This window comes from Saimiri boliviensis, chromosome 10 (genome assembly GCF_048565385.1).
Source record: "Saimiri boliviensis isolate mSaiBol1 chromosome 10, mSaiBol1.pri, whole genome shotgun sequence".
NCBI classification, from domain to species: domain Eukaryota; kingdom Metazoa; phylum Chordata; class Mammalia; order Primates; family Cebidae; genus Saimiri; species Saimiri boliviensis.
Genome location: NC_133458.1, coordinates 49,175,384 through 49,198,371, shown reverse-complemented (window position 1 = coordinate 49,198,371; position 22,988 = coordinate 49,175,384). Strand labels below are relative to the sequence as shown.

The 22,988-nt window shown below is 37.3% G+C and overlaps 1 protein-coding gene and 1 pseudogene across 4 annotated transcripts in view; one reads left to right on the top strand and one right to left on the bottom strand.

Annotated features, from left to right (window-relative positions):
* The window catches only part of COG5 (component of oligomeric golgi complex 5), a 386,409-nt gene that overhangs the window by 303,720 nt on the left and 59,701 nt on the right, over positions 1–22,988 (bottom strand). The gene's annotated exons all lie outside the window — the stretch shown is intronic.
* On the top strand, positions 13,385–14,129 carry LOC101027791 (small ribosomal subunit protein eS7-like; annotated as a pseudogene).

Below are 22,988 nucleotides of genomic sequence, written 5' to 3'. Positions count from 1 at the left end.
AGAAAAAGAAATAAAAGGCATTCAAATCAAAAGGAAAGTAATAAAAATGTCCTTGTTTGCAGATAACATGATCTACTATTTATAGAAATGCATAAAGACCCCGCCAAAAAAACTATTAATGTAAAAAAAAATTCAGTGAAGTTACAGAATACAAAATTGACTTACAAAAATCAGTTTCGTTCCTATGTATCAACGATCTAGGATATTAAGAAAACAATCTCATTTATAATTGCATCCAAAGAATAAAATGCCAGGAACAGACTTAACTAAGAATGTGAAAGACCTGTATATTCAAAACTACAAAACATTGATAAAAGAAATGAGAGAAGTAAAGAAGACACAAGCAAATAGAAACACACCTAATGTTCATAGATTAGACAACTTAATACTGCTAAAATTCCCCTGCTACTCAAAGTGGTCTACAGATTCAAAGCAATCCTTATCTAAAACACAATGGCATTTTTTTAAGAGACAGAAAAAGAAATCTAAAATGCATATGGAACCACAGAAGACCCTGAATAGTCAAAACAATCCTGGGAAACAATAACATAGCTGGAATCATCATACATACACACGCACGTGTGCGTGCGCACACATACACAAACATATATGCTATAATAATTAAATAGTATGGTATTGGCAAAAGAAAGAAAAACTGATGGAACAGAGTAGAGAGACCAGAAATTAATTCATGCATGTATGAGAAACTGATCTGTAACAAGGGTGGCATGAATACACAATGAGATAAGGATAGTCTCTTCAACAAATATAAGGAAAACCAGACATACAAATGCAAGAGAATGCAATTGGACCTTTATCTTACACCATACACAAAAATCAACTCAGAATGGATTAAAGACTTAGCCCTTAGACCTAAAACTGTAAAACTCCTAGAAGGACACATGGGGAAAAACTCTGTGCCAATGGTCTTGGCAATGATTTCAAAGATGTGACCAAAAAACACAGACAACAAATGCAAAAACAGACAAGCAGGACTACATGAAACTAAAGAGGTTCTGCACAGCAAATGAAATAAGACAGTGAAAATGCAACCTATGAAACGAAAGAAAATATTCACAAACCATGTGTCTGATAAAGGGTTAATTTCTAAAATATATATGGGACTTTCCAACTCAATAGCAAAAATAAAAACCCAATTAAAAATGAGCTAACGACTTAATAGATGTTTCTCCAAAGAATTCATAGAAATAGCCAACAAGTATATAAAAAGATGGTCAATATCACCAGTCATCATGCAAATTGAAACCACAGTGAGATACTACCTCACCTGTTAGAATGGTTATTATAAAAAAACTGTAACAACTATAAAAACCAGACAAGTGCTGGTGAGATTGTAGAGAAATTAGGATCCTTTTACACTGCTAGTGGGAATGCGAAATGGTACAACCCCTATAGAAAATAGTATGGTGATTCCTCAAAGAAATTAAAAATAGAATTATTATATGATTCAGCAGTCCCACTTCTGGGTATTTATCCAAAATAACTGAAATAGGATCTTGAAGAGGTATCTGTGCTCTCATGTTCACAGTAGTACAATTTACAACAGCCGAAGTGGAGAAATAAACCAAATGTTTACCAACTGATGACTGGATTTTTAAAATGTGATGTATACATAGAACACAATATTATTCAGACTTAAACAAAAAATAAATCCTGCAATATGCAACAATGTGGATGAACTTTATGTATATTATGCTTAGTAAAATAAGCCAGTCACAGAAGAACAAATATTGCATGATTCCACTGACATAAAATGCCTAAAATAGACAAATGCATGGAAGTAAATAATAGAATTGTGGCTGCCAGGGGTTGGGGGAGAGGAAGAAATAGGGAGTTGTAAATCAATGGGCATAAAATTTTAGTACAGCAAGATAAGTTCTAGAGATCTAAACTCAACACCATACCTATATATAACAATACCATATTATACATTTAAAAACCTGTTAAGAGGGTAGATCTCAAGTGTTAACATTTTAAAATGTAAAAAAGAGAAACATCAGGTCGGGGGCGGTAGCTCACGCCTGTAATTCTAGCACTTTGGGAGGCCGAGGTGGGTGGATCATGAGGTCAAGAGATCGAGAGCATCTTGGTCAACATGGTCTCTATTAAAAATACAAAACCCCATCTCTATTAAAAATACAAAAAATTAGCTGGGCATGGTGGCACGTGCCTGTAATCCCAGCTACTCAGGAGGCTGAGGCAGGAGAATTGCCTGAAACCAGGAGGTGGAGGTTGTAGTAAGCCGAGATCACGCCATTGCACTCCAGCCTGGGTAAGAAAAGCGAAATTCCGTCTCAAAAAAGAAAAACATCACACTAATAGATAGTATTCTTATTAACATATCCAGAAAAGTTTAAAAAACAAAGGGGAAAGGAGTAATTTTTTTTTTTTTTTTTTTGAGACAGAGTTTCGCTCTTGTTACCCAGGCTGGAGTGCAATGGCGCAATCTCGGCTCACCTCAACCTCCACCTCCTGGGCTCAGGCAATTCTCCTGCCTCAGCCTCCTGAGTAGCTGGGATTACAGGCACGTGCCACCACGCCCAGCTATTTTTTTGCATTTTTAGTAGAGACGGGGTTTCACCATGTTGACCAGGATGGTCTCGATCTCTCGACCTCGTGATCCACCCGCCTCGGCCTCCCAAAGTGCTGGGATTACAGGCTTGAGCCACCGCACCCGGCCTATTTTTTTTTTTTTTTTTTTTTTTTTTTAAGATAGAGTCTTACTCTGTTGTCCAGGCTGAAGGACAGTGGCTCGATTTTGGTTCACTACGACCTCTGCCTTCCCAGGTTCAAGCCATTCTTCTGCCTCAGCCTCCTGAATAACTGGGATTACAAGTGCATGCCACCATGCCCGGTTAATTTTTTTTTTTTTTTTTTTTTTCAGTAGAGACAGGGTTTCAAAATGTTGGCCAAGCTGATCTCAAACTCCTGACCTCAAGTGATCAACCTGCCTCGGGGCTCTCAAAGTGCTTCCTGGCTTGAAATATTTTAAATGAGATGACAATATGAAATGTTAAAGAGGGATCTGGAGTCTGTTCATTCAGTGCAAACAGGCGAACAGCATATCTCAATTTCAAAGTTTAGAAGTAGGGATGATATCTGATCTCCAGCTCTAATTCCTCTTTTGCATCTACATTTGTGTGTGTGTGTGTGTGTGTGTGTGTGTGTGTGTAGAAAAGCTTTCTAATATATCCCTCAGCTCATTTCCCCTAAAGCCTCCTAAGCCCAGAAGAGGTCACATGTACATGTTTAAACCATTATGTAAAGGAATGAAACTATCATGACCAATCATGATTTAAGCACTGCAGCAATTACGTGCTTAAGCCTCCTTGAACCCAGAGATATTATTAGGAAGAAGAGCACTCAACCAAACTGAGACCCTGTCAAAAAGAAAGAATGGAAAGAAAGGAACTGGGAAGTCAATCAGTAACGTGTGCTACACTGAATACAGACCCACATGCTTTGGAAACCAATTTAAGATGCAAGAGCTGGCATCCTTTTTTGAAAAGTATGATTCTATTGAATTGTCTCCTAGAACATATGAAGGGGGTCTTCAGGAACTTTTGCTGACAAATTCTGCATTCTTCTCAAGAAGCAACTCTGGATAAACTTGAGAAGTGAACAACTGAACTTCCAGAGACCCAGATCATATAATTTAGATAAGGATTTGTTTCAAAGCTGATGTCACTAATCTCTGTAATTGCTGTATAAACAACTTCACAAATCTCTATGTACTACCTCATTCTCAGGACCATGCCTTCTTGATATGTCTACCAAAATAAATTTGCCATAAGATATATCCCTAGATATTTAACTTGGCACTTTTGAGGTACATAGTATAAACTGAATGGATTTTAGAGAATGGTTTACCAGATATAATAATTTCAGGATTTTTTTCAACAGTGAAGTAACTTCAGTTTTAACATAATTAATACAAAAACAATATAGATCATCACCACTAGCAATAGAATATATTCCTAGCTATAATAATAAAATTATGTCATCAGCATTATCTTCCTTTGGGTACATTAAAAGGACACGTTTCTGATTCGTCAAAAGAGATTTCAAGTCTCTAACACAGAAGTTAAAACAAATGAATAAAACTGCAAGCTATTTTATTGAGTATGTTTCTCAAAAGATCACATGTCCCTGCCCTGATGTTTATACATTATGAAAATGTAAAATTATACAGGTATACCTATAATCATAAATTTACATTCAACCCTTCTAACTTAGCCTTTAGCGATTTTAATTTACCATATTTACCAAAGACTGATAAAAACTTTCACACTGGTACTGGCTCTTCTACATGTAAAGGAATAAATTATCTTGGCAATTAAAAGTAGAACAACCCACCTAACTTTCCTGTACAATATTATACTTAGAGACCCAAAGCTGTAATTTGTTAAGAAGAAAGCTAGCGTAATTTTAAAGGAACAGTCAGCAACAGAACAAGCCGGTAGTTCTAAGGCACTTTGTTTAGATTAAGACACATTTATTTCAAATTAACATTATTAGTGATATACACTAGAAAGAACTTGAGAACTACTGGCATAACCATCCAAATGAAAAAGAAAATCCTTAGAACCAAAAAATGAGTATTTTGATACATAATAGTTTGAAGTACCTTACGCTAAATAAATTGTTCTCAAACTGTTTTAAGAGTTCCAGCAAGGGGTGATAGTAAGGTAAAATACAGAGCTTCGATGAGTATTATTAAGCAACCATATGCGACAGAACACATACCTAAAAACGCTTGCAACTTTGAAATGTATGAAAAACAACATACTGTTTGTGGTAAAAGAGCTCCTTTTTTCTAGTTATTATCCTGAATTTTTTATACTCTATAAGAACTAATAGAATCATAAATGTGGTATGCGTATTATCTGTTAAATACAAATTTTAGCAACATCAATTAGTTTAAAAAAAGGTTTGTGTGCATGTGTGTGTAATTTCTATATACTTATCTCCACTATATACAAATCTGTAACTAAGCGTAAGCCTTTCTGGACATTTGGATATGAGCACAACATCACCCCCATCTGGTGGTGGCTGAACCCAGTCACATATGTAAGGAATTTAGAGACCATTTAAGTGTACAAAATGAAAATGTTTATAATCATGTCATTATACTCTAGATACACAAATGTACATTAAATTACTGATGAAGAATTTGTCATAAAAAATTTCAATGTTCCATCAAGGGATGATAGTTTTTAAGACAGTATTTAAGATAGCATTTAAGAAACAAGTCACTTCAGACTTACAATAAAGGGAAACCTAATTGAAAACTAGAAACTGTTCTATGATATTTTTTCTTTTTTATTTCAATAGCTTTTGGGGTACAAGTAGTTTTTGATTACATAAATTATATAGTGGTGAATTTTCAGATTTTAGTACATTTATCACCCAAGTACTGTATGTTGTACCTAATATACAGTTGTTTTATCCCACACCCTCAATATCCTCCCCTTCTGAATCTCCAAAGTCATTTTATCATGCTGTAAGTCTTTCTGTACTCTTTAGATTAGCCCCCACTTATTATGAGAACATTTGATGTTTGGTTCTCCATTCCTGAGTTACTTCACTTAGAATAATGGCCTCTAGCTATATCCATGTTGCTGCAAAACACATTATTTCCTTCCTTTTTATGGCTGAGTAGTATACAATGGTGTATGTATGTATACATACATACGTATCATATTGTCTTTATTCACTCAGAGGTCAGTGGCATTTAGGTTGGTTCCTTACCTTTGCAATTATAAATTGGGCTGCAATAAATATATATGTGCCTGCACCTTTTTCATATGACTTCTTTTCCTTCGGATAGGTACCCAGCAGTGGGATTGCTGGACTGAATGGTAGATCTACTTTTCGTAGATCTCCACACTGTTTTACATAGAGGTTGTATTAATTTACATTCCTCCCAGCAGTGTATAGGCATTCTCCTTTTACCACATCCACGCTAACATCTATGTTTTCTTGACATTCTAATAATGGCCATTCTATCAGGAGTAAGCTAGCATCTCACTGTGGTTTTATTTTGCATTTCCCTAATGACTAGGGATGTTGAGCATTTTTTCATATTTCTTGGTCATTTTTGTATCTTCTTTTGAGAAATGTCTATTCATGTCATTTGCCCACATTTTGGGGGGATTATTTATTTTTCTTGCTGATTTGAGTTCGTTGTAGATTCTGAATACTAGTTCTTTGTTAGATGCATAGTTTGCAAATATTTTCACCCACTCTGTGGGTTGTCTCTTTATTTCGACAATTATTTCTTTTGCTGTAGAGAAGCTACTTAACCAGGTCCCATTTATTTTTGTTGCATGTGCTTTTGGAAATTTAGTTATGAATTCTTTGTCTACGCCGATGTCTAGAGGAGTTTTTTCTAGTTTTTCTTCCAGGATTTGTATGGTTTTGGGGCTTAAATTTAAGTCTTTGACCCATATTGAGTTGATTTTTGTATAAAGTGAGGGGGATCCAGTTTCATTCTTCTACATGTGGTTAGCCAGTTTTCCCAGCACCATTTATTTAATAGAGTGTCCTTTTCCCAATTTATGCTTTTGTATACTTTGTTGAAGATCACTTTTGTATGGTTTCTGTTTGTTTCAATCTCATATTGTTCTGCTCTCAACTTTGTTATTTCTTTTTCTTTTGCTAGCTTTGGGTTCAGTGTGCTCTTGCTTCTCTAGTTCCTTGAGGCGTGACATCAGATTGTCAATATGTCATCTTTCAGACATTTTGATGTAGGCATTTACTGCTATAAACTTTCCTCATAGCACTGCTCTGGTTGTATTCCAAAGGTTCTGATAACTTGTGTCACTATTAACTATGAATTTTTAAATTTCTATCTTGATTTCATTGTTAACCCAAACCTTTCAGGAGTAGATTGTTTAACTTTCATTTATTTTTATAGTTTGGGGGGGTTCCTTTTGTAGATGATTTCTAGTTTGATCTGAGAGAATATCTGACATGATTTTGATTTTTTTAAGATTTATTGAGACTTGTCTTGTGGCCTATCATATAGGCAGAATGTTCCTTGTGCTGATAAGAAGAATGTGTATTCTGCAGTTCTTGAGTACAATGCTCTGTAAATATCTGCTAGGTCTGTTTGTTCAACAGTGTAGTTTAAGTTGTTTCATTGTTGACTTTCTGTCTCAATGATCTGTCTAGTGCTGTCAGTGGAGTAATAAAGTCCCCCACTATTACTGTGTTGCTGTCTATCTTATTTCTTAGATCAAGTAGTAATTGTTCCTACGAATTAGGGAGCTCCACTGTTAGCTGCGTATAAACTTAGGACTGCAATATCTTCTTGTTGGATCCATCCTTTTACTATTATAAAATGACGTTCTTTGTCTTTTTTTTTACTGTTGTTGCTTTAAAGTCTGCTTGATATAAGAATAGCTACTCCTGCTCGCTCTTGGTTTCCATTTGTGAGCAATTTTTTTTACCTCTTTACCTTGAGTTTATATGAATCCATATGTTAGGCAGGTCTCTTGAAGACAGTAGATACTTGGTTTGTGATTTTTTTTTTTTAATCTTTTCTGCCAATCTCTATCTTTTAAGTGGAGCATTTAGGCCATTTACATTGAACGTTAATATTGAGATATGAGGCACTGCTCCATTCATCATGTTAATTGTTACCTAGATATTTTATATTTTTCACTTTGTTGTTTTTAGGCCCTGTGAGGACCTATATGCTTTCAAGAGGTTTTATTTTGGTGCATATTGACCTTTTATTTCAAGATTTAGAACTCATCTTAACATTTCTGGTGTGACTGGTCTGGTAGTAACAAATTCCCTCAACATTTGCTTGTCTGAAAGACTTTATTTCTCCTTCATTTATGAAATTCAGTTGTGCTAAATACAAAATTCTTGGCTGACAGTTATTCTGTTTAAGGAGGCTGAAGATAGGACTCTAACCCCTTTTAGCTTTTAAGGTTTCTGTCAAGAAGTCTGCTATTGGTCTGATAGGTTTTCCATTACAGGTTACCTGATGCTTTTGTCCCATTGCTCTTAGAATTCTTTCCCTCAGGTTTACTTTCGATAGCCTGATGACTATATGCCTTCCTGATGACCTTTTTACAATGACTTTCCCAGGAGTTCTCTGAGCTTCTTATATTTGAATATCTAAATCTCTAGAAAGGCCAGGAAAGTTTACCTCAAGTAAGTTTTCCAAACTTTTTGCTTTCTCTTCTCCCTCAGAAATACCAATTATTTTTATGTTTGGCTGTTTTACATATTCCTATATTTCTTGGAGACTCTGCTCATTTAATTCTTACTTCTTTTTTGACTGATTGGGCTGATTCAAAAGACTATTTTTGAGCTCTGAAATTCTCTCTTCTATTTGTTTCAGTATATCGTTGAAACTTCCCACTGTATTTTTTAACACCTTAAGTGAGTCTTTCATTTCCAGAAGTTCTGATAGGTTCTGATAGGTTTTTGGCTGCTGTTGTTATTTCAATTTGATTTAGTTCTGCTCTGATCTTTGTTATTTCCTTTTCTTCTGTTAGCTTTGAGTTTGGTTTGTTGTTTCTTTAGTTCCTTCAGGTGTGACATTAGGTTGTCAATTTGTGATCTTTCAGACTTTTTGATGTAGGCATTTAGTGGTACAAATTTTCCCCATAGCACTGCTTTAGTTATATCCCAGAGGCTTTAACAACTTATGTCACTATTAATTATGAATTTTTAAATTTTCATCTTGATTTCATTGTTAACTGATACCATTGCTGATATTCATCTCTTTAGAAAATTTTACATTTACATCCTGATTTTTTTTTAAACTTCTCTATGTTGGTTTTTATCTTTTTCTAGTATCTCTTTGAGTAGCTTAATAATCTTTTGAATTCATTACTCGGTATTTCAAAGAGTTCATCTTGGTTTGGATCCATTGCTGGAGGGCTAGTATGATCTTCTGGGGGTGTCACAGACCCTTATTTTTATATTACCAGAATTACTTTTCTGGTTCTTTTTCATTTGGGTACACTACTCTTCTAATTGTTCTTGAATTTATTTTTGAATATATTTTAAAAATTTATTTTTTTCCCCTTAAGAATGTGATTTTAATATTTACAGCTTATTATAGTCTAATTCAGTTCTTGATGCTTTCAGGGATGAAAACTCTACGTTCCCTGGTTATAAGGAGTCTTCATATGACAGCTTTCTCTGCTGTTAGTTGTGGTAACAATATGCTGGTCATGTGAACAAGTTCACTGTCTCCTATAGGGTTGAAAGAGTATGAGGTCTCTTGACGCTTAATCTCATTCCCCTGTGATGTGTGCATACACACACACACACACACACACACACACACACATTTCTTTTTTCTCCCAGTATTTTATTTACTGGGTTGAATATTTCAGGCTTCAGGAGGTATCCACAGGTAAAAACCAGCTATGGCTAAAGCAGGTGGGCAAATGCAGCACCCAATGGTGGGCAGAGGTCCCAGTCTTGACAGAGGTGGCTGAGGAAGCTCTCAGTGTAACACACTGAGGTCTTATCAGAGGGAAGGACTGGAACTAACTCATCTCCCTCCTCAGGCCAGTAGAAAATTCATCTGCAGGAATGCTGATGTTCCAGCTGGAGAGAGATTGTGAATCTGTCTCTCATGCAGTCCTGCACTTGGAGAGTGCTCCTCCTGTGGGGATGCAATCACCTTGAAGTGTTTCAGAGAGGCTATCTATAGATACACTCATGCCAAGCTCCCATGGCAAAAAGCCCCATCTGTGTCCGCAGTGGTGAATGAGGGGGAAAAGAAGTCCTCTTCTCTGTGACTCTTCGCAAGCACCAGGGCTGCCTGACTGTTGGGGCAGAGCTGCAGACTTTCCTTGTTGAGCTGGGCATGGCAACTGTACCTCTTCTTAGAGAAACTTCCCACCAGTGGAAAGATCTGGGACTCAAGGCCTGTGACCAGGGTTCTTCTGTCCCATAGGGTGGTCCCTTGATATGGTGCACTCTTCCTACACCTAGGAGTAAGATTCCCTAAGAGCCAGACTACTGTGAATGCTATTGTTCATCTGGGTCTAGCTGCCCAGGATGGCTGCCATACTCCAGGCTCCTGCTGGGAATGCCTGCAAGGAATCCAGAGATGTGACCTGTCCTCAAGACTCCCAGCAGTGGGTACCAGAGACCGGCTGTTAAGGAAAATCAGTCCACAAGGGGTGTGGTTTCAAAGGCAAGAGCTTCCCAGCACCATGCCTCCATCCACCTCCCCATCCAGGAACTTAAGAGTTCTTTGTCTGACTTTCTCATCCTCAGGCTAGGTAAAATTCCAGGTGTGCTCCTTTGTTTATAAAGCCCATGAAAAGCTCTAGAAGGGGATCTGCTGCAGATGGGACAGCCAATCCGATATCAAAGTCAAAGATCAGTCACTCCAGAGGAAGTTTAAAAGAACTCCTCTCATTGGATGAGATCATGAATGCGGCAGGAATAACTCTAAGATTAAGGTCCCACTACCCCTTACCTGTGTGGACTCCTTCTCCGGATCCCCTCCCACGACAACATGGGCACTGTCTCTCTCTCTCTCTCTCTACTTGTGCCAACAGCCCCTCTGGATTCCCCTCCCACGGCAGCATGGGAGCTCTATTTCTTTCTCTTTCTCTGCCTAAATAAATCACTCTCTGCTAAACTCTTGGGGTCCAATATTTACTTGAACAGTAAGTTCACCACGCCTCCAGGGCCCCTTCCTCATTCTTGGGGCAAAGGGAGACCAAGAACCTCGGGCGCATCCAATCAGGGAGGGAGCCGAGTCCTGTCCCATCCTGCAACTGGTTACACCAGCACCAGCTCTGAGCGGGGTGGCAGGAAAGCAAGGTAGACTGAGATTCCTTGGTTATGGATAGCCTTAATGTGTTGGCTTTCTCAAATAATGGTTGCAGTAGTAATGAAAAGGTTACATGGACAGACTCAGGACCTCCTGGTTAGCCAGAGTAGTACAGGCAATGGTGATAGCTAAGGCCATGCACAAGTTTTCTCCTTCCTGAGTGCAGTGTTATTCTACCTGGTGATGATGTAATGGACTGTGTCAGTTGGCCTCCAACCAGGAAATGATGCGTGCAAAAGAGCACCAGCTGCAGTAGTAGCACTGGAATTTGTGTTTGCCGTATGTTACCCAGGGGCGGTGCTCTGGTTTCTCAGGGATAGGCAGGGCCATAAAGCTCCCCAAATTTTCTGTCCTTTGTGTTGAACTCCCAGGGTGGCTGGAGGGGCAAAGCCAGGTGGGGGCTGGGTGAAGCAGGTCCCTGCTCTGACTTTCCACAAGTCGGGCAAGCAGCAGCCCCTGGGCAGAGGCCGGAGGGAGGTTTCTCTGGTCACTGCGGTATTGTTCCAGAAAAGTGCATTAACTGCCTCTGCTGCACAGAGAATTTTATGTAGGGAGTGGGAAGTAACAGGTAATAGTAAACTCCACCCAGCTCCCACATACTTGGCAAGGCAGGTCTCACACCCACAGTTTCCCAGTAGCAGCATCCCGCTAAGTTCCAGGCCTTCTACTAAAAACTGCCCCAAGCCATATGCCTTCCCGCCACCTCCCATCCCTCCCATAGTTCAGGCCACACCCCTCCCAGTTGGCTCACACTGCTGGGGCACCCAGCTCCTGCGCTTGTAGCTACAGGACACTTGCCACTAACCCCTTGGTTCTGGCCAAGGGAATTCTTCCTCATTCAAGATTATCACGAAATTCAGTTGGGAGCTTCTTTCAACCTGGGACTGCTGCCTCAGTTAGCTGCTGGACTTCCATGAGATACTCTGTGAGGCAGAAAAAGGAATGGCTCGCCTTGGTCAGTGCTGTAGACTGGGAAAGCAGGCAAGGGCGCAAGGCTCCTCCCACTGTTACTGCTTTTATATATACGTCACAATTCCCTAAATTAGGTCCAGTGTTGGGTAGGGTTAAAGGCCTTCCCCTGTGGGCTGGATTCTCAGGTTCCTCTGTGGGGATGTATATCCTGGAGGCAGTCTCTTCCTCTCTTACCCTCTGAGGACTTAAACAGTTTTTCACCTGGCTCACAGCGTAGGCTGTAGCCTGCAGCTTCTTTCAAAGCTCATGCATTTTCAACATTTCCTATCAATAAACACTTTTAATAGGCTTGAAAGAAAACGTTCTAAAATCTTCATCAACTACAACATCTTGTAGCCTCTCAAAAATCATTAATTACTTCAGTACTTAATGGGTCCCTATTATATATAAATCATACTTTCTCTCATCTATACGTTAAGTCAGAAATGCTTGCCTATAAGTATTGTTTTATCAGATTAGGAAATATCATAGCTACAATAAGAAATAAGTGTATGAAATAAGTTTAAACTACCTCTCCCACAATAAATATATTATAATGCTTCTATGACAAATTTGGTTTTAAGAATATTCTCTCATGACACGTTATTAATATATTGCAGCTTAGCAATGAAAATGTAAAACTCAGAAAACAGACCATAAGCAATAAAAATTAGTAGAGGAAATACTTTCTACCATATCCAATTGCTTGTTTATACTTTTAAAAAAATTATTCTTCAATAATGCAATAAAGCTTTAATATAGAATATTAAGTCAATAACAGTCAACCCATAATCCCAACATAAAATACATTCTATATATAAACATGACCTTTTATACACACACACACACACACACACACATATACATATACATATACCTTAAATACAAAAATAAGTATATATATATATATATATATATATATATATATATATTTTTTTTTTTTTTTTTTTTTTGAGACGGAGTTTCACTCTTGTTACCCAGGCTGGAGTGCAATGGCGTGATCTCGGCTCACCGCAACCTCCGCCTCCCGGGTTCAGGCAATTCTCCTGCCTCAGCCTCCTGAGTAGCTGGGATTACAGGCACGCGCCACCATGCCCAGCTAGTTTTATTGTATTTTTAGTAGAGACGGGGTTTCACCATGTTGACCAGGATGGTCTCGATCTTTCGACCTCGTGATCCATCCGCCTCGGCCTCCCAAAGTGCTGGGATTACAGGCTTGAGAGTATATATATATTTTTGTATATATGTGTATGGATGTGTATACACACACACACATATACACACACAACCATACACATACATATATACTTCATATTTTGGTTTTATATTTGGAAAATGACTCCTGATTGAGATACTTCAGTCAGAAGTCATTTTCTCATTTTCACTGAATATACATTTAGACATATTTTTGTATTTAAGCTATTCTTGGAAAGTAGAATAAAAATGTGATTTTTCTTTTTTTTAAAAAGAAGGACACTGGGAGATCTACGAATAGCAGCAATCCCTCTTGTGAAGCAAATAAATGACGCCACAGAGTTTAAGTAAAGAGTACAACATTGGCGGTTTAAGAGCTCAGATTTTTACAGATATACCAGATATATGACCTTAGGACCCATTGGATAAAAATTCTAAAAAGGGTAGGGAGTTTTGTTCAGTGTCTTGTATTTTCAGTGTCTAGAATAGCACATAGCACACATAATAAAAATTCAATAAACGTTCCTAAGTCGGCGCTCATCAAGGAGAAAGCCATGTTCAGTTCAAGCGCCAAGATTGTGAAGCCCAATGGCGAGAAGCCAAACGAGTTCGAGTCCGGCAACTCCCAGGCTCTTCTGGAGCTGGAGATGAACTCGGACCTCAAGGCTCAGCTCAGGGAGCTGAATATTACGGCAGCCAAGGAGATTGAAGTTGGTGGTGGCCGGAAAGCTATCATAATCTTTGTTCCTGTTCCTCGACTAAAATCTTTCCAGAAAATCCAAGTCTGGCTGGCATGTGAATTGGAGAAAAAGTTCAGTGGGAAGCATGTTGTCTTTATCTCTCAGAGGAGAATTCTGCCTAAGCCAACTCGAAAAAGCCGTATAAAAAATAAACAAAAGCGTCCCAGGAGCCATACACTGACAGCTGCGCATGATGCAATCCTGAGGACCTGGTCTTCCCAAGTGAAATTGTGGGCAAGAGAATCCGCGTGAAACTGGATGGCAGCCGACTCATAAAGGTTCACTTGGACAAAGCACAGCAGAACAATGTGGAACACAAGGTTGAAACTTTTTCTGGTGTCTATAAGAAGCTCACGGGCAAGGATGTTAATTTTCAATTTCCAGAGTTTCATTTGTAAACAGAATGACTAAATAAAAAATATATTCGCAGTAAAATAAATAAGTAATTCAATAAACAATGGCTGATTAAGTGAATTAATTTTTCCAAGTTTTATGATAAAGGAATGACTGATGTTTTTTATTGTTACTTCAAGGGAAGTGCAGATGAGCCAAAAGGAGAAGACTGGTTTACCCCATGGATATCATCATCATCATCATCATCATCATCATCATCAATATATTGTCGCTGTCATTATCAGTTTTATGCTGAGTTTATAGATAAGGACAGATCTTACACTTCTCAAACACAGAAACTGCATTCTATTCACTCTGTAGGAGATTCCAACAAGCCACAAGGTATATGCATATTAAAGCCTAATTGTTTGATAAATTAAATTAATTATAAATCCTGATTTTCATAAAGAGACAAAAGACTATCTATGAAAGTATGGTCTGGTTACTTTTTTATAGGAAATTTTTCCTCCTACAATCTCTATTTGTAGAATAAGTTGAAAAGAGATTAGAAAATACTAAAAAGCTACCAAGAATTAATGTTATCAAAGACTCAATATGCAGGATATAGATACATTATTGTTCAAACTAAAAATCTTGCTAGAAAGGAAAGTAGACTTTAAAAAATGAAGGGACTGATTCAGCAAAGCATCAATATTTTAAAAAGATACAAAGTTTATCATAGTAACCTATACATTTGAACCATAAATATACTAACAATTTTGTTTTCACAAGCAGGATCAGCAGAGAATCATTCTAACATTCAAGAGACTAAATGCATTAATATAAAGAACTGGGAAAATTTCAGAAGGATGAGTTGTCGTTATGGTGTTTAGGAGACACAGTCATCCTCACCGTCCTGTGAATCCCACATTCCATTTCCCCTTAAAAGCAGAGTATGTATCAATGGGAGGGGGAGAGGAGAATGATTAAGCCTCACTGCCTCAATTAAGGACTTTAATTTAAAAGCTGGGCTGTCAAAGAATCTCCCTACAGATAATCCTTCCTTTATTCTTGTTGCTAGTCTCTTTTTCATTCTCTTTTGATTTACTGTTAGTCAAATTAATGCCCTCTTTAGAACAAATCATTACGGTGTGTAAGAGATACAATCATCCTTAGGAGAGGCCTATTAGAAGAAAAAACAACAAACAAAAAGCAATAACAACAACATCAACAAACAAGAACCCCCCACAAAAACCCCATCCAAAGGTCATCAGCCTCAAAGATCAAAGGTAGATAAATCCATAAACACGAGGAAAGCCAGAAAAAGTAAGAAAGAGAACAGATCCCGGATCATGACAAGTTTACCCAGGTAAATACTGTCTGTTGGTAGCCATGAATGTAGTAAGTACATTACCTTACTAATGCTTAAACAACATTACCACTTTGTAGTAAAGCCTATCTAAATTTTCATCTAGTTCCAAGACTCTTGAAGAAAAATCATGACTCTATATGATATTATTTTCATCATTTAATCTATACTGTATAGTATTTTTAAAACCATTACATAACAACCTGCATTAAAAAGTACAATAAATACATCTGTACTAAAATAATTCTGCTTACTCTCTAATAGTATACTTTTTATTTTCATTTCCTATATGCCTAATGATGTTGAGCATGTTTACAGATGCATATTTGTCATCATCTCTGAAGTGTCTGCTCATCACTTTTGTCTATTTTTTAAGTGGGTTGTTGGAGTTACTATTAGGTTTTGAGTCTTTTGAAACATCTGGATGCAAGTCCTCTGTCAAATACATACTTTGCAAATATTTTCTCCTTGTCCACAGTTTGTCTTTTTATTCTCGTAACACTATCATTTGAAGAACAAAAGTTTTAAATTCGATGTAATCTAATTTACCAACTTTCTTCTTTTGTGAACTGGGCTTTAGGTAACATATAAGAAATCACTGTCTAACTCAAAGTCACAAAAATCTTCTATGTCTCTGGAAGAGACCTCCCAACAGGGCTTGACAGACACCTCATAGAGGAGAGCTCCAGGTGGCATCAGGCCAGTGCCCCTCTTGGACAAAGCGTCCAGAGAAAGGAGTAGGTAGCAATCTTTGCTGTTCTGCAGCCTACAGTGGTGATACTCAGGTGAACGGCGTCTGGAGTAGACCCCCAGCAAACTGCTGCAGCCCTGCAGAAGAGGGTCCTGTTTGAAGAAAAACTAACAGCAACAACAACAACAACAACAACAACATCAACAAACAAGAACCCCCCACAAAAACCCCATCCAAAGTTCATCAGCCTCAAAGATCAAATGTAGATAAATCCACAAAGATGAGGAAAAACCAGTGAAAAAATGCTGAAAATTCCAAAAAACAGAATGCCTCTTCTCCTCCAAATGATCTCAACACCTCTCCAGCAGGGGTACAGAACTAGACAGAGGATGAGATGAACTAATTGACAGGAGTAGGCTTCAAAAGGTAAGAAATTACAAATTCTGCTGAGCTAAAGAAGCATGTTCTACCCCAATGAAGCTAAAGAACCTTGATAAAAGGTTATAGGAGCTGCTAACCAGAATAACCAGTTTAGAGAGGAACATTAATGACCCGATACAGCTGAAAAACACAGATTGAGAACTTCATGAAGCTTACACAAGTATCAATAGCCAAATCGATCAAGTGAAATCAAGGATATAAGAGTTTGAAGACCACCATGCTGAAATAAGGCATACAGACAAGATCAGAGAAAAAATAATTAAGAAAAAAAAAAAGAACAAAACCTCTGAGAAATACTGGACTATGTAAAAAGAATGAACCTATGATTGACTGGAATACCTGAAAGAGACAAGGTAAATGGAACCAAGTTGGAAAACACACTTCAGGATATTATCCAGGAGAACTTAACCAACCTAGCAAGACATGCCAACATTCAAATTCAGTTAATACAGAGACCACCAATAAGATATCCCACGAGATTATCAACCCAAAGACACATAATCTTCAGATTCTCCAAGATTGAAATTAAGAAAAAAAACGTTAAGGGTAGTCAGAGAGAAAGGTCAGGTCACCTATGAAGGGAAGCCCATCAGACTAACAAGGGATCTCTCAGCAGAAGCCCTACAAGCCAGAAAAGAGTCGGGGCCAATATTCAACATTCTTAAAAAGAATTTTCAACCCAGAATTTCATATCCAGCCAAACTAAGCTTCATGAGCAAAGGAGAAATAAAAAAGGAAATGCTTTCCAGACAAGCAAATGCTAAGGGATTTCATCACCACAAAGCCTACCCTGCAAGAGTTTCTGAAGGAAGCACTAAATATGGAAAGGAAACACCGGTACCAGCCACTGCAAAAACACACCAAAATATAAAGACCAATGACACTATGAAGAAACTGCATCAACTAGTGTGCCAAATAGCCAGCTAGCATCATGATGACAGGATCAAATTCACACTTAACAATATTAACCTTAAATGTAAATAGGCTAAATGCCCCCAATTAAAAGGTACAGACTGGCAAACTTGCATAGAGTCAAGACCCACTGAAGAGCTATATTCAGGAGACCCATCTCACATGCAAAGACACACATATGCTGACAATAAAGGGATAGAGGAAAATTTACCAAGTAAATCAGAAACAACAAAAAGCAGGAGTTGCAATCTTTGTCTCTGATAAAACAGACTTTAAGCCAACAAAGATCAAAAAAGAAAAAAAGGGCATTATATAATGGTAAAGGGATCAATTCAAGAAGAAAAGCTAACTATCCTAAATACATATGCACCCAATACAGGAGCACCCAGATTCATAAAGCAAGTTCTTAGAGACCTACAAAGACACTTAGACTCCCACATAATAATAGTAGGAGACTTTAGCACCCCACTGTCAATATTACACAGATCAACAAGACAGAACATTAACAAGGATATTTGGGACTTGAACTCAGCTCTTGATCAAGTGAACCTAATAGACATCTACAAAACTCTCCACTCCAAATAAACAGAAAATACATTCTTCTCAGTGCCACATGACACTTATTCTAAAATCAACCACATAATTGGAAGTAAAACACTCCTCAGAAAATGCAAAATAACTGAAATTATTCAGACCACAATAAAATCAAATGAGAAATCAGGATTAAGAAACTCACTCAAAATCACATAAGGACATGAAAACTGAACAACCTGCTCCTAAAAGATACCTGGGTTAATAATTAAATTAAGGCAGAAATCAAGAAGTTCTTTGAAACCAATCAGAACAAAGAGTCAACATACCAGAATCTCTGAGACACAGCTAAAGCAGTGCTAAGAAGAAAATTTATAGCACTAAGTATCCACATCAGAAAGCTGGAAAGATCTCAGATCAACACCCTAACCTCACAATTAAAAAAACTAGAGAAGTAAGAGCAAACAAATCCAAAAGCTAGCACAAGACAAGAAATGACTAAGATCAGAGCAGAACGGAAGGAGACAGAGACACAAAAAGCCCTTCAAAAAGTTAATGAATTCAGGGATTGGTTTTTTGAAAAGATTAACAAAACAGACCATTAGCTACACTAATAAAGAAAAGAGAGAAGAATCAAATAGACACAACAAAAAATTATAAAGGGGATAACACCACTGATACCAGAGAAATAAAAACTACCATCAAGAGAATACTATAAACACCTCTAGGCAAATAAACTAGAAAATCTAGAAAAAATTGGTAAATTCTTGGACACACACCCTCCCAAGACTAAGCCAGGAAGAAGCTGAATCCCTAAAGTGACCAATAACAAGTCCTGAAATTGAGGTACTAACTAATAATCTACCAACCAAAAAAAGCCCAGATCCAGATGGATTCACAGCCAAATTCTAATCCAGTTACAAACAGGAGCTGTTACCACTCCTTCTGAAGCTACTCCAAACAACTGAAAAGGAAGGATACATCTCTAACTCATTTTATGTGGCCAGCATCATCCTGATAACCAAAACCTGGTAGAGAAACACCAAAAAAAGAAAACTTAAGGCCAATATCCCTGATAAGCATCAATATGAAAATCCTCAATAACATACTAACAAACCACATCCATCAGGCACATCAAAAAGCTTATCCACCACGATCGAGTTGGCTTCATCTCTGGGATGCAAGGCTGGTTCAACATATGCAAATAAATAAACGTAATCCTTTACATAAACAAAACTAGTTACAAAAACCACGATTACCACAGTAGATGTACAAAAGGTCTCTGATAAAATTCAACATCCCTTCATGTTAAAAACTCTCAATAAACTAAGTATTGATGGAACTTATCTCAAAATAATGAGAGCTATTTATGACAGTCCCATAGCCAACACAGTACTGAAAGGGCAAAAGCTGGAAGCATTCCCTTTGAAAACAGGCACAAGACAAGAGTGCCCTCTCTTACCACTCCCATTCAACATAGTATTGGAAGTTTTGGCCAGGTCTATAAGACATGAGAAAGAAATAAAACGTATTCGAAAAGTAAGAGAGGAAATAAAATTGTCTCTGCAGATGGCATGTATATTTAGAAAACCCCATCATCTCAGCACAAAAACTCTTTAAGCTGATAAGCAACTTCAGCCAAGTCTCAGAATGCAAAATCAATGTGCAAAAATCACAAGCATTCCTATACACCAACAACAGACAAGAAGAGAGCCAAATCATGAATGAACTCCCATTCACAATTGCTATAAGAGAATAATATACCTAGGAATACAGCTAATAAGTGAAGTGAAAGACCTCTTCAATGAGAACTAGAAACCACTGCTCAAGGAAATGAGAGGACACAAACAAATGGGAAAACATTCTATCCTCACAGATAGGAAGAATCAATGTTGTGAAAATGGCCTTACTGTCCAAAGTAATTTATAGATTCAATGCTATTCCTATCAAACTACCATTGACCTTCTTCACAGAATTATAAAAAACTACTTTAAATTTCAAATGGAACCAAAAAGGAGCCTGTATATCCAAGACAAACCTAAGCAAAATGAACAAAGCTGGAGGCATCACGCTGACTTCAAACTATACTACAAGGCTATAGTAACCAAAACACCATGGTACTGGTACCAAAACAGATATACAGATCAATGGAACAGAATAAATACCTCAGAAATAACACCATACATCTACAACCATCTGATCTTCAACAAACCAGACAAAAACAAGCAATGGGGAAAGGATTCCCTACTTAGTCAATGGTGCTAGAAAAACTGGCTAGCCATATGCAGAAAACTGAAACTGGACCCCTTCCTTACACCTTATATAAAAACTAACTCAAGATTGATTAAAGACTTAAATGTAAAACCCAAAACCATAAAAACTCTAGAAGAAAATCTAGGCAATACCATTCAGCACATAGGCATGGGAAAAGATTTCATGATGAAAATGCCAAAAGCAACTGCAACAAAAGCCAAAACTGACAAATGGGATCGAATTAAACTAAATTGCTTCAGCATAGCAAAAGAAACTATCATCAGAATAAAAAGGCAACCTACAGGATGGGAGAAAATTTATGAAATCTGACCATCTGACAAAATTCTAATATCCAGAATCTACAAGGAACTTACACAAATTTACAAGGAAAACATATAAGCAAACAAAAAATCAAAAAGTGGGCGAACGATATGAATAGACACTTCTCAAAAGAAGACATTTATGCAGCCACAAACATTAAAAAGAGCTCAACATCACTGATCATTAGAGAAATGCAAATCAAAACCATAATGAGATACCATCTCATGTCAATCAGAATAATAACTATTAAAAAGTCAAGAAATAATAGATGCTGGCAAGGCTGTGTAGAAATAGGAACGCTTTTACAATGCTGGTGGGAATGTAAATTAGTTCAACAGTTGGGGAAGAAAGTGTGGTGATTCCTCAAGTATTTAGAACCAGAAATACCATTTGACCTAACAATCCCATTACTGGGGATATACCCAAAGGAATATAAATCATTCTACTGTAAAGACACATGCACATGTATGTTTACTGCAGCTGTATGTACAATGGCAAATACATGGAACCAACCCAAATGCCCATCAATGACAGAATAAGTAAAGAAAATGTGGTACATATAGACCATGGAATACTATGCAGCCATAAAAAAAGAATGAGTTCATGTCCTTTGTGGGAACATGGATGAAGCTGGAAGCCATCATCCTCAGCAAACTAGCACAGGAACAGAAAATCAAACACTGCATGTTCTCACTTTTAACTGGGAGTTGAACAATGACAACACATGGACACAGGGAGGGGAACACACACCAGGCACTGCTGGGGGCCAGGGAGCAAAAGGAGGCAGAGCATTATGACAAATACCTAAAACATGTGAGGCTTAAAACCTAGGCTGGATGTGTTGGCTCAGGCCTGTAATCCCAGCACTTTGGGAGGCCAAGACAGGCAGATCACCTGAGGTCAGTTCAAGACCAGCCTGACTAACAAAGAGAAACCCCATCCCTACTAAAAATACAAAACTAGCTAGGTGTGGTGGCACATGCCTGTAATCCCAGCTACTTGAGAGGCTGAGGCAGGAGAATCGCTTGAACCCAGGAGGCAGAGGTTGCGGTGAGCAGAGATCTCAGTGAGTGGAGATCATGCCATTGCACTCCAACCTGGGCAATGAGAACAAGACTCCATCTCAAGAAAAAAAAAAAAAGAAAGGAAAAAAACCTAGATGACAGGTTGATAGGTGCAGCAAACCACCATGGCACTTGTATACATATGTAACAAACCCACACCTTCTGTACACGTATCCTGGAACTTAAAGTAAAATTTAAAATTTTTTTAAAAAGAAAAGAAAAAAATAAAAATAAAAAAAATCTTCTGTCTCCTCTAACTTCTATGGTTTCAGGTTTTACATTTAGGACATGAATTCATTCTGAGTTAGTATTTTTATATGAAGTCAAGTATGGATACAAGTTCACTGTTTTGCATATTGAGATCCAATTGTTCCTACACCATCTGTTGAAAAGATTATTTTTTCTCTACTAAATGTGTCAAAAATCAGTTGTTCATATATATATGTGGGTCTATTTCTGGGATCTTTGTTCCATTGATCTTTATGTCTTGATTACTAAAAGGAGTCTTTATAATAAGTCTTCAAATCAGGCAGGGTTATTCTTCCAACTCGGTTTCCTCTTGAAAGTTATTCTGGCTATTCTAGATCTTCTGAATTTCCATATGAATTTTTTAATCAGCCTGTCAATTTCTGAAAGCCTTCTAGAATTTAAACTGAAAATATGTTAAATTCACAGATCAAGTTGGGAAGAGTGTACATCTTAATAAACAATATTAAGTCCTCCAACTGATGAACAAAATTGGTTGTTTAGCTTTTAAGAAAACCAAACACTGCATGTTCTTAGATCTTCTTTGTTCTCAACAATATTTTGTAGTTTCCAGGTTTTGCACATCTTTTGTTAGATTTATCCCTAAGTCTGTCATATTTTTATGCTGTTATAAGCGGTATTTTTGAATTTCAATTTCCAATTGCTTGTTGCTAATAGAGTCTACAGAAATACAATTAATTTTTGTATGTTTATCTAGTATACTGAAATCTTCCTCAACTCTTTTATTAGCTATAGTAGCTTTCTTTGAAAACTCAAAACAAGATACCACAATATACCTATTAGAATGACTAAAATTAAGAAGACTGACTGTAACATGTGTTGGCAAGGTTGTAGGGGGAAGTAGAACTTTCAAATACTACTGGTAGGAATGTAAACATTACAACTACTTTGAAAAATACGCTGGCAATTTCTTAAAAGCTAAACATATAACTACCATATGATCTAGACATTCCAATCCTAGGTATTTATCCAAGAGAAATGAAAGGATATGTTCATGCAAAGACGTGTACATAAATGTTCATAGCAGCTTAATTTATAGAATTAAAAAATTAGGAATAACCCAAATGTTCATCAT